Source organism: Sebastes fasciatus, chromosome 10 (genome assembly GCF_043250625.1).
Source record: "Sebastes fasciatus isolate fSebFas1 chromosome 10, fSebFas1.pri, whole genome shotgun sequence".
NCBI classification, from domain to species: domain Eukaryota; kingdom Metazoa; phylum Chordata; class Actinopteri; order Perciformes; family Sebastidae; genus Sebastes; species Sebastes fasciatus.
Genome location: NC_133804.1, coordinates 8,884,897 through 8,898,675, shown reverse-complemented (window position 1 = coordinate 8,898,675; position 13,779 = coordinate 8,884,897). Strand labels below are relative to the sequence as shown.

At 40.9% G+C, this 13,779-nt stretch overlaps 1 protein-coding gene across 1 annotated transcript in view; it reads left to right on the top strand.

Annotated features, from left to right (window-relative positions):
* The window catches only part of psd2 (pleckstrin and Sec7 domain containing 2), a 50,807-nt gene that overhangs the window by 15,912 nt on the left and 21,116 nt on the right, over positions 1-13,779 (top strand). The window lies entirely within an intron of this gene.

Below are 13,779 nucleotides of genomic sequence, written 5' to 3'. Positions count from 1 at the left end.
TTTACATTAAGACAATTATTTTTTTGTGTTACAAGTTTTCTGAAGTATGTTTAAATATGCAAATGAGTCATTATTATTATTAAATATGTGCTAATTTGTATACATTTCCAGAACAGAAATCTGAACATTGGATAAAGCCAGGTTCAAAATTGTTTCATTTTGTTGAAATATTAGAGTCAAAGTTATTACAGAGGGAATCTATTTTTATTACTCCATAAATCAGAAAATACTGTGTCAACAGCCATAAAAATCCATTTTCGCCATGTTTTTAGGAAAACAATTTTGTCTAAATCAGGCTATGAATGATATATGAACAAACGCCTCTGTACAAACCTTGAGAATATAAAGAGGAATGAAATTGGAAAGTTTAGTGTATTAAAGTGATACTGAAGTGGAGATTTCTGGCTCAGAGTACGAGAAAAACTAATTTTGAGAAAACAGCCTTTAAAGTTATGGATTGTAAATTGCTATAAATTTTGCAAGACACCACAGTTGAATAGGGTAAAAATCTTCAACTAATAGATATCACCAGGAAACTTCCCCACTTGATTACTTACATTTAGACAACAATTGTTTGCATTACACATTTTCTGAAATGTTTAAATATGCAAATGAGCCATTATCTAATTCTAACTTTGGTTGAATTTAGGAGAAATCTACAAACACAAATAGACAAAGTGTAGTTAAATGAATCTTTTCTTTCCGCTAACTTGAAAGAAGACATGTTATGGAAGCAAAATAGCCCAAAATCTCAAAATTGACCAGTGCGTGAAAAAAATGTTTATGCCTGGGGTGTCTCGCCTTAAATCTGACTAAACGTAACGGCTAATACACACTGTAGATCTCTCTGTTAATCATCCTGCATACTTCCCATTTCCCCATAACATTTGATAATCAATCTGTCCTTATCCTTCGATATAGAGTGGGCATGTTTTCGAACTACCATAGTAAATAGGTTATTTTACATATTTAATACAGTTGAATGAATGTTTAGCTTATTGATGACAGATTCCAGTGTGTGTCCTGTAGCAGTGGAGGCTTTGTGTAGATATGAAGTGTAATTAGTGGGAATTTGCTTTGACCTTGGCTTAACCAGCAGGTGGCGTGAGCATGGTGAGACCCAGCTGTGGGCCCTCAGAGAGGGGGCGGGGTGGTTGGTTGGTTGGTTAGGGGTGAATGTGGTGGTCTGGTGCTTCAAAAGGAAGTCATTTGTCCACACATGTAAATTCAGTTGGCAGGCAAATCCTAACCGGTCTACCCAACCAACCAACATAAAATGCTAGGCTCATGTTACTCAGCTTAAACTCCTTCATATATTTGGAAAAGGAGAGAAGGGAAACTGTTACTGTACATGGTTGGATAGCTTTGTGCACTTCAGCGTGACATTACTTTGGCACAACAGGCTTAAACTGTTACAAGGAAACAAAAAGGCTGCACTGAAAAAAAATCAGAGATGCAGTAGGAGAGCTTTTACATTTTTATGGAGTCGGTGGAACTGTTGAAGCAGGATTGGTGCATTAGAAATGAGACCGCTCTTCCCCTGTTGGTAGTGACTGAGAGCCTGGTGAATCCAGACGGCAAATTCACCAAGCAGACCTGCAGATTGCGGCTGGGGTGTTTGCTTTCTTCAACCGTTTTGCTTACTTGCACAGTGGGGAGAGGTAACGTCAGTGCTGCCAGATTACAAGTTTTATGCTTGACAAAAGACCTTCTTTGAGCTGAAACAGAATTTATAGGACTAGTGTGGTGGTTCCATATGGAAGATTAAAGCTGGAGTAGGCAGGTTGGAGCAAATGTGATTTAAAAAAAAGTTATTTTTATAAAACGGTCACTATATCCTGACAGTAGTGAATGAGACAGGTAATCTGAAAGAAATCATGTGCCTCTGTGTCCTCCGGTGCTCATAATGGCATTTGCCAGATTTCACAGACCGGAGGTGAACAACCAATCAGAGCTGATCTGGTGCCTTGCCGTCTCTGAGCAGCTGTCAATTAATTTGCGAACTCTGATCAAACGGTCAAACTAGGCACTATAATTAAATATGAATCAATATTCTGTTACTGTAATGCCTAAATATTGTCGTGTACTGTTTAGCTGTAAAATGAGAAAGTTTGTGACCCGGCCGCCATGTTGAGATCAGTTGAGGAAATACCAAGCACCGCCCACCAGCCGGAGCAAACTTTCTCATTTTACAGCTAAACAGTACACTACAAGATGTTTCTGAAAACATTTTACGCAAGAAATAGGCATAACAGTAACAGCATATTAATTCATATTTGATCAGCGCTGCCTAGTTTGACCGCAAGTGATTGACACCTGCCTCCGTTGAATGAACAGCCAATAGGAACGTTCTCTACCTCTGAAATGACCTGTGATTGGCCAAAGTCTCCCGTCACGGGCTAGATTTTTTTAAAGCCTGAACAGAGCCATGAGGAGGTGCAGAAGTCTACTTTTCTCTCAGAACACTTGAATTACAATATGCTGAAAGGTTATTATGGAATTTTTGCTCAATGATGCCAAAAATATTCTGCCTACTGCCGCTTTAACACTTGAAATATATACAGTACAGCAGTATAGAAATAAGATGCAGGGTGCCTGTCAGTGTAATGAATCCCTTCGATGAACTGAACAGCAGGAGTTTCCTTCTCTTCGTCTCAGATATCCAGCTGATATTTATGACAGTGCTGAGATTTTGTACTATGATCTCTAACTCATCCACTCTGTCCATCATTTGCATAGACCCCAAGGAATACAGCAACAGCTGCCAGTACTTTCTTTCATTTAATTACCTTAATAGCACTAAAGAGGGTTGAGGAAGACAGCGTAGAGCCGCTGAAGGGGGAGGTGCTAACAGGAACCATATGGGAAAAATCATGTAACGTGAACTACGGCTATATGTCTGTGTATCTGGCTGGCTTGTTCTCCAGCTTTGCCCCCTCTGCACAGTTTTAGTTACAAACCTACTGGAATGCCAAATAAGATGCACAGACCTCCGACATGATCATCTCAGCTAACTGGGATTTGTTCACAGACTCTCACAGCTCAGTACGAGTTATAGGATGAACGGAGGATTTAAGATGTCGGCTCTCCTTCTCTTACTCTGCTCTCTCTCTATCCCCCCGTCTACAGATGTTGTCCTTTAAGCACGGTCTTGCTTCCTGACCATCAGCGCCAAACTGAATGAGCTATTGTTTATGTCATGACATCATCGTCTTCAGCTTTCCTCTGCCCAGCAGGGTCTTAGAGTGTGTGTGTGTGTGTGTGTGTGTGTGTGTGTGTGTGTGTGTGTGTGTGTGATCATTACTCTATGCTAGCCAGCTTGCCAGACATTTGAGCACTTAAGTCTAGAGTGGATACATCTGCTAATCGGTCTTAAAGGGATATTTTTAAGTTTTAAAGATACTCACGGTAACCAGTTTATCACGAACTAGAAGTCCTTGATGTCCATTCAACTTTAGGTCTGTAGGATGTTAAAGGGATGACTTACAAACATTAGCAATTCAATGCAAGTCAAGGCAGGAAAAAGTCATTAGAAGCTAAGTCAAGAGTGCAAAACCGTGGTACCGCCAGCCACCGTCTGACTTCCTAAAGTAGTGTTATTATGGTAAGGATGGCCTCTGAGCGAGGCGAACCAACGTTATCACGGTTTTGCACTCGGCGGCTCACGTTACCGCAGTCTTGGAAAGGGAGGAGTGAGCGGTGGGGTACTCAGTTGGTTGCAATCTGCAACCACACCACGAGACGCCACCAAATCCTACACACTGTCCCTTTAAGCAGCTCATCGTGGATAGACAGAAAGGCTAAAATCCACATCTTAAAAGCTTTTTATGATTCACAACGTCTGTAAAGCAGGTGCGTATTAAGCAAAACAATTATTAATACAAGCTATAAAGGCTGGGACATACATCATCTCATCCATTTCAACATGTATTTCCCCGTTTCATTTCTTCTTCTTTCTCCTTCACTCCGTCACCCCGTCTCTTTGTTAGCTCCATCTCAGCCCCTGCCTCTGTATTCATTTCTCCACTTTATCCATCTTATCTCACTTTATCTCATCTCCCGCGCCCACCCCTCCCACCCCCCCGCCGCCGTCCTCTTCCTTTCTTCTTTGCATCACCTCCTCTTCCATTTCCCCTACAGTGCTCTTCTGCTGCTGCTTCTTATCTTTCATTCCTCTCCTGTCTCCCTACCTCCATTCTTCCCGGTGGGTAGCCACAGAATTGGCGCGGTTACACATTTTGGCACTTCGGGCGTCATGGACAACCAGTCTTTTTCACTGCGGGACAGAGCAGCTGCAAAAGCAATGGATAGAAAAATGGCAAGTTAATCAGTCAGTCAGTCAACTTGGCAGACATTTAGTTGTTTTATGGGTCGGTCAGTCCATGTGTTTGCCTGTCATCCAGAGTTTCTGTTTGCTAGTAGATAGAGCTACTCAAATCATATTCCCATTCACATGATACACATCATAGCCTGACTTGACATAAGAAAACAACACGAACAGTCTACAGCCACTTTATATGGGTCCACAAAATCAGTCTATGGAGCAACTCTAGACTTTATACCCCATGACATATTGATTGAACATTACTAGGCCATGGAAAGAACATATTGAAATTCTTCATTTAAGTTTTTGTGGTCGCGCTAGCTAGTGGTAAGTCAGATGATCACCGTCATGAATGTCTGTACACAGATACACAGATACATAAGAGTCTATGAACATGGCCACACAGCAAGAGTGTTTGATTTACTGTCGATAAAGAGTGTATGTAAATGACAAAACAGCGGAAGAGACAGTCTTCACAGCAAAACATTGGCATGCAGCATAAAGCAGTTGGATCACCATATGTGTCTCGAAATGCTGCAGAAACTCTGTTAGTGAGTCATAAATCACTTGTTCACGTGTCTAATATGCCTTCCATGAATGCAAATGAATGAGTAATACTCAGTCTTTCTTCAATTATTCTTACCGTTAATGTAATCTTATTTTATAGATTTAGAAACACCACTGTCGCGCTGATTTTCACTGTACCAAAAATGTTCAAATTGATTCAGATGGCTTTCAAACCTTGCCTCGATGTCTTTGACAACCTTTGTGCGTACAGACTCTGCCCGGAATTCAGGCTTCAACTTCTATAACAGACAGGGCTTTGATGAAGCCCCAGGCAGACAGAAGCAACCTAATCTCACCTCAGCCAAACTCTCCCTGTAGATCCTCTCCCTGCTACCGCTGATTATTCTGACATCAGTGGATGAAGGAAGTAAAGTCGGCAGCCGGCCACGGGGATATAGGAAACATTGGCAAGTATTGCAGATGTTGTAGACAAGCCGTCCGACACATGGAAATAAGAAGTGAAGGGTTTCTTTCAAGCAGTCAGTGATTGTGTTGTGCCAGTGTCTTGAGGATAGCCCACACTAAAAGATTTTTCAAATCTTAACAGATGTTTAGAATGTGAGAGACCCCACACAATGATAACTTTATGATAATCACATGCGGTGTTGGGCAAAAACCATAGATTTTTTTGAATGCAGTATAATGTTGTTATTTTCACCTCTTCTAAAATGGTGTATTTTAATTTTTCTGCATACTGGGGTACCTAAACAGTCTTGGAACTACATAAATTAGGTATCACTGTAAATCTGAGACTCTTTTGGAGCCAATGAGTCCAACTGCATTCATGTGTAATGATGTTAGTCCCCTTAGTAGCCATTTCACAAAGTGACTTTTTATACTCAGATTGTATAAATATGGTGGTGTGTTTTTTATACTATGACAGTTTTCCTAAAAATTACATTTGAAAAAAATCGCAATATATCGCCTAGCTTACAGTATCGCAATGCATCGCGATATATTGAATCGTTACCCTTGTATCATGATACTGTACGTATCGTATCGCCAGATTCCTGCCAATACACAGCCTTAACACTAACAGATTCCATTCATTCCATTCATTCCATTCATTCCATACCTCACAACATAAGAATATCTGGAAAGATAATCTTTAGAGCCATCAAAAAATCTGGGCTTTGCTGACGATTTTTGGGAGGGGGGGAATCAGGCCTAAAATCGGCTTGATTCTCATGTAGTGTGTGCCCAGCATTAGTCAGTAAACCTGCTTGTTAGTTCTCAGACATTTCATCCTGTACATCATGTTGTCAGCCTGTCAGTCAGTCAATCAGGTTGTATTTGTGATTAGACTGTCAATCACATTTGGTCATTTGAACAGTTAGTCAATCAATCTTTTACTTTAACAGTTGTGTGCCCTATGGGAACCATCACTGAGGTTGAAGCTTAACCATAATCCATAGAGGCTGCTGAAATCTGTCTGTCAAGCAGCTTACTGCTGTACATCGCCAGCTATCGACACACTGGAGCCAACTAGTTGAATGCTGCTAATGTGATAATGCAACATGTGGTGCAGCATTCATGCACACAAACAAGCATACACACAAAAATGCTTAAAGGAGACAGATTGACATGGATACGGCACTTTAGAGCATTAGGCACATTAATCACATCAAAGCACAAACTAGTCATGGCATGGCAAGTGTATAGTATGAGCATCTGTTCACTTATGCATACTTTCTACTCACATGTGCAGCATCTGTGGCTGAACATTTGCATGCATGGATATGTTTCTATGTGTATCCATTCGGGGGGAAACATGCTGTGAGTGTGTGTGTGTGTCTCCCCCCCCCCCTTAGCTCGCGAGCCTAGTAGATCTGAGCCCAAGCAGAGCAGATAAAAGCCAGGCGCAGTTGTTTCCATATCAGAGAGGCAGCTCTGCCGCGTGGACTAATCTCTTTCATATACACTGTCGAGTGCAGAAACACACACACACACAAACATAAAAGACATGTGAGCCAGCAGCATGCATGCGTAAACAAAAATGTGCATAATGCTCGCACATCCTAACACTCGCTCAGTGACGCAGATATGGGAGCTTTCATATTTAGCTCTCACACTCTGAATCTTTCCCTATTTTCTGTTTCTCACTTGCACACACACGCACACACACACACATCTCTCAGGATGTCATTTTGGGAATAAAACCCTTAGCGTGGTTCTATAGCGCTGCTGAAACATCCTGCAGATTATCCTTTCCTGGCTCTCAGTCAGGCCGTGATATGGACACACACACAGTCACACGCATAGACATATGTGTACACACTTTTGCAACACAAGCAGTAATACATACAAATTCTCTCTTTCACCCTCTCACACACACACACACACACACACACTGACTGAATCATTTCAGCACCGACAGATTTATCCCCGTCTATTTATAGCTCTTCTCTATGTTTTATGACACATCCCACAGTCTTACTGTACCAATGGCTGTTTTGGCTGAATGAGGTTCTTCTTACCGCAGGCTTCTCTCTCCTCTGAGGCGTCTGTCAACACTTCCTGTATGTGTCGAGTGGAAATTGAGCCAGACTCAAAATATTTGTGTCTTTTTTTGGCATTTTCTGTTCTCCTCTTGGAATCTGTGACTGATTTTAAGGCAGAAAGTTATCAGACACAATCCCACACCTGAACACAATTAGTCTCACCCAGCCGAAAGGGGTCACCATTGTCCATTGTCTGTCGCTGAGTAGGTGTTGTTTTTGGTTTGTGTGTGTTTGTGCAAGAAAGAGACAGAGGGAGACACGAAAACAAACTATACCACATGGGCTGATCCGTCTTAAACGATTAGTTGACTATTTGGTCATTTTGGTCTTAGTTGACTAAGATTTCTTTAGTTGTTTTTTATGCTTTTTTCATGCTGAATGACTTATTTCCAAGAAACCTATGAGCACATCTCTGTTAAACACAAGATCTTAAGAAGAGATGTTCTGATAACGATACCAGTATCGGAAATCCATCCGATACAGCCCAAAATTCGGGATCGGATATGGGCGAGTACACCAATCTATGCACTGGTCCGATACCATCATTTATTAACCCAGAAAAAATCAACTTGTTTAACGGGAAATCAATTCTTCTTCGCTGCTCCAAAACAGTAGCCTTCACTATACTGTCACCCTGGATGTATCATGGCTGCCACTGGCAACTACTGTTTTAGAGCAGCGAAGAAGAATCGATTGTAGGTAGTTTTGTCATGTGACGATAGCAAACAACAACAGTGCAGTGCTAGCTGAGAGTGTAACGGTAACGGTAGTAAGAGCGAGGAAAATGTCAGCCATTTGGCAACATTTTACAGTGGAAAATCCAACAAGCTGTTAATAATAATAATAATAATAATAATAATAATAATAATAACTTTTAATAACTTTTTTCTTAATCACGCTGGTATAGGATCGGTACTCGGTATAGCAAGTTCAGGTATCAAAAACGGTATCGGGAAGGAAATAGTGGTATCGGAACATTTCTAATTTAAAGTGGTGCTTTTGTGTCATTCTTTGTGGAGAAACTCAGTTTCCAGCAATGTTTTCAAGCTCTTCCTGGGGGATTCCCAGGCCAGATGAAATATATAATCTCTCAAGCGTGTTCCCTGAAAACCTCCAAAAGAGGGCACCCAGGAGGCATCCTGATCAGATGCCTGAACCTGAACCTTTTTGCACCAAGGAGCAGCAGTTCTACTCCGAGCTCCCTGAGCTCCTTACATAGATCAACTGGTAAATTGAAATCTTCGCCTTCTTACTCTTACTCAGCTCCCTCTTCACCACAAAGGTCTGGCAACACCTGCATTACTGCTGATGCCGCAACAATCCGCCTGTCGATCTCATGCTCCATTTTACCCTCACTCGTTAACAAGACCCTGAGATACTCGAATTCCCTCACTCACTCCCAACCCAGAGGGAGCAATCGACCGTCTTCCGTTTTCAGAGACCATGGCCTCAGAATTGGAAGTGCTGACTCTGATCCCGACTGCTTCACACTTGACTGCAAACCGCCCCAGTGCATGCTGGAGGTCACAGTCTGATGAAGCCAACAGAACCACATCGTCTGCAAAGAGCAGAGACGCAATTCTGAGGTCCCCAAACCGGACACTCTCCTCCCTCTGGCTGCACCTTGAGATCCTATCCATGACAATCACAAACAGACTCGTGACAAGGGACAACCCTTGAGGAGCCCAACACCCACTCAAAACATGTTTGACTTCCTGCCGAGAATATGAACACAGCTCTCACTCCAGTTATATAAGGACCGGAAGGCTCGTAGCAATGGCCCCGGTCCTTATATAACTGGAGTGAGAGTTGTGCTCCCCACAAGACTCCCAGGGGGACACGGTAAGCCTTGTCCAAGTCCACAAAACACATGTAGACTGGACGGGCCAACTCCTGTGCCCCCTGTAGAAACAGTGTGCAACTTTTTTGTTTGTTTTGAGTTTATTGGTTTCTAGGACACAGCTAGATGGAGCACAATTGGATGACCGCCCAAACTGCTTTTTGATTCTATATTTGTTATCATGACAGTATGGCTGACTGATTGAGGAGCACAAAATAAGGACTCCTTTTAATAGGCTGCATATGTCAGTGAGGAGCATTTATCTCATGTATCCTCCTCTGGCTTAAAACACTGAATCAGATTTTTCCATGTGCTGGCTGCCATGAGAACAGCACATCTGGGCTACAAGAGGTTTATAAATTCGGCTGTCTGTGAAAGATCCAATGACAAAGGTTATCCATGAGTCATGGTAGCTAGCTGCTCAAAAACTGATGGGTGATCAGTATTCAGCAGCGTCTGCTTGGTCTAAAAAAGTATTCTGGTCTCAGCGCTGACTGAAATTCAGTGTTATTGTTGTCGTCAAGGAAATTTAGTCATTGTTGTTGTCTGTACCTAATAATGCGCAGTGAATCTCATAAAGTGCTCGCTTGTCCAAATACCAATTGAATTTTCTCCAGGGTTTTGTCTCTATTCTCATCTTCCATCTCATCCCCCAAATTTTGTACTTTTGACCCTACAGCTGCCTCTCCGTCCTCTGATTCTTCTATTGTTCTTCTTTCCACCAGATGAGAAAGAGGAAGGAGGGATTTAGATGGTGAGGTTAGCATGCAGGGATGTGTCAGTGTGTTTTATAAAAATCAGTGTTTGTGAAGTGGGGGCATAATCCATCACATAGTGTGTGATGATCATTTTTATGTCCATTATATTACTGTTAGGGTTTTGCAAAGTTAACGCGATAATAACGCGTTAACGCAAATTTGTTTTAACGCCGCTAATTTCTTTAACGCATTAACGCAACTTGTGATTTTTAGGTTGTAGCGGGCTCAGTTTTAAAGCTAGAGTGAAGATACCGGCATCATATGAAACTAGAAAAAAAAAGAAATCCATTGGTACAAACCATTTCATACTAGCTTGTCGAGAAGGAGGCTAAATAAAACTCCAATCGTTTGCAAAAAATTGCCTTGGCCATTTTCAAAGGGGTCCCTTGACCTCTGACCTCAAGATATGTGAATGAAAATGGGTTCTATGGGTACCCATGAATCTCCCCTTTACAGACATGCCCACTTTATGATAATCACATGTAGTTTGGGGCAAGTCATAGTCAAGTCAGCAAACTGACACACTGACAGCTGTTGTTACCTGTTGGGCTTCAGTTTGCCATGTTATGATTTGAGCATATTTTTTATGCTAAATGCAGTACCTGTGAGGGTTTCTGGACAATATTTGCCATTGTTTTGTGTTGTTAGTTGATTTCAATTAATAAATATGCAAGTACATTTGCATGAAGCAACATATTTGCCCACTCCCATGTTGATAAGAGCATTAAATACTTGACAAATCTCCATTTAAGGTACATTTTAAACAGATAAAAAATGTGCATTTGATCTGTGATTAATCATGATTAAAGTGGCAGTTGGCAGAATATTTTTGCCATCATTTGGCAAAAATTCCATTATAACCTTTCAGCATTTTGTAATTCAAGTGTTCTGAGAGAAAACTAGACTTCTGCATCTCTTCATGACTCTGTTTTCAGGCTTTAGAAAATTTAGTCCGTGATGGGACACTTTGGCCAATCACAGGTCATTTTAGAGAGAGCCTTCATATTGAGCGTTCCTATTGGCTGTGCTCTGGCTGGTGGACGGTGCTTGGTATTTCCTCAACTGATCTCAACATGGCTGCCGGGTCACACATTTTCTCATTTCACAGCTAAACAATACACTACAAGATGTTTCTGAAAACATTTCATGCTAGAAATAGTCATTACAGTAACAGAATATTGATCCATATTTGATAAGCCCTCACCTAGTTTGACAGTTCAATCAGCGTTTGCAAGTGATTGACAGCTGCTCAGAGACGGCAAGGCTCCAGCTCGGCTCTGATTGGTTGTTTTCCTCCGGTCTGTGAAATCTTGCAGATGCCATTAGGAGCACCGGAGGACACAGAGGCACATGTTTTTTTCAGATTACCTGTCTCATGCACTACTGTCAGGATATAGTGACCGTTTTATTTATTTTTAATCATATTAATAATCATTGCTACAATTCTACCTACTGCTGCTTTAATTTGGCATCCTCATTTTATAATAAAAGTAAGAAATAGTTTTGTACAAATCAGTGAGTTGAGCTGAGTTCACCACTTTTTCTATTTTCTTGCATCTGTGCTTGCTGAGCCATATTGAAGCAATCCACTGGAGGAATGTACAGAAATAACCATATAAAAATGATGCTGGAAAAAGCAGATTAGTGAACCGAGTCCAAACTACAGGACGTCCCGCTGATATTGAACTGATGTTCTGTGTCAGAGCCTTTCACTTCTAGGCAGAGGAAGTGGTGTTGGCTGGGACACACAGGGCCATTGTGCAGCCGCTACTAGGAACAGTGTAATTCATCAGGAAAGGTCGCTGGCTCCGCCCTCAACATCCTCTCTCCTCTGAGGAGCCTTCACGCAGACAAACTTCAAGGAAAAAACCCTCTAAACAAACTCCTAGTCTGCTGACATTATGGTGAAATAACATCTACGGTCTAATTGATCACGCCAATAGGCTGTAATTATCTATGACCCGACTTCCGCTGTAAAGAAATCTCCTTTTGGCTCGAGTTTGAAGCAGCGAACCGGGCCGATGCGGGTTTTACCGACGACTGGATGATGAGGCGGTCGGACCTCATCGACCAAGCTCCGAGAGATGATGTGGAAAGAGGAATATGATGTTCACTTCGACTTTTTGCTGCAACTCCTGTAAGTTTAATTGTTTTAAGACTTCACGTCCAGATGGGTGGGAGCGTTAACATTATGCTGCGTGGCAAAGTGGAAATAGTGAGCGAGCTGTACTGTAACTTTACTCTGGCAAACTATCACTATAGTACTTCTGCATTGACTAATCCAAAACTGGGATAAAAGTGACTTAAACAGTATTTTTATTTTTTTTTTTTACCTCACATGGTATTTTATTTTCTAGTTCCCTAGGGACTTAATTTTCCTGCTAATCAATGTAGTGAATTTAGAGAATAAAGCAGGATTTTACCATCATTTTGCATTTTATCTTCATCAGGATTTATAATTTAAAAAGGCAGGAGTTATGATATTATCTTTCACAAGTCAACCATCACTAGGTAGCCTACAGTAACATGTGATATTGATGTTATAGGGCTGCAACTAACAATTATTTTCATGATCAATAAGTCAATTTTTGTTTTGATAAATTAATTCATTGTTTAGTTAATAAGAAATGTCAGAAAATAGTGACAAATGGTAGTGACAAAGGTGATGTCTTCAAACTGCCTGTTATGTCCAACCAACAGTCCAAAACCCCCGAATATTACAATTAATATAAAAAGGAGAAAAGCAAGAAAAATCCTTCAATTGGAGAACCTGGAACCAGTGATTTTTACTTGGTAAATTAATTAAATGTAGGGATACACTGATACTCGGGTAGCGGGCCGATACTGACTCAAATTCAATTCTATGTTTAAGTACTATATACATTATATACTGTAATTTGAATTTTGTTGCTACATTATAAAGCTTTACTCTTGAATTGTAATTCCTGTTCATTTTGAATATTTTTTTTGCCAAGTTGCTGGTGGACAATTTATTATTTTAATAGTAAATTACAATTAAATAAATGTATATCTATGTATTGACATTTAGTTTTTTCAGATCGGTACTCGGTATCGGCCAATACCCAAAGCCCAGGTATCGCTATCGCCGTCCAAAAGCCAAACATAGCCAATTCAACAATTAATATAAAAGGAGAAAACCAGGACCTTCCATTAGAGACACTAGAACCAGTGATTTTTCCTTGGAAAATGATAAATCGATTATCAAAATTATTGATGATTAATTTTTGTCCAGCGACTCATCAGTTCATGGATTATTGTTTCGGCTCTAATTGAGGTATTAAATATAGATTTATAGCTATAGCCCACTTGAAGGATGCCTAATTGCTTCAAACTGTTATTTTCACATCTGACTTGTACTTTGAACTGTGACCAGCAGCTTTTAGAAAGTCAATATGAGCAACTTGTAACCTATTGTGGCCTTAGCTGATGACCCAACGGTGTCAATAGTGTGAAAAACAAAACGTGCAAGTCATGTGGATACATGGGTGTCTCAGTTTTCGTGGGTGGAGGTGTCACCAGAATAGTCCAGTATTGCAACAGTGTGTTTTTGCAGAGATTGTATCCACAACATGCCTCAGCAGATGACCTGTCTGACACACACACAAACACACACAAAGAGCTCTCATAGGTGTCTGTTCCTATAACATGTCTACCTCCATTATCTGATGATCAGAGTATGAAAATGAAAGAAAAGTCTGCGAAATGACACAATTTCATAATCCGGTTAAACCCATAATAATTGATTACCCTCATGGAAGATGCCACTAA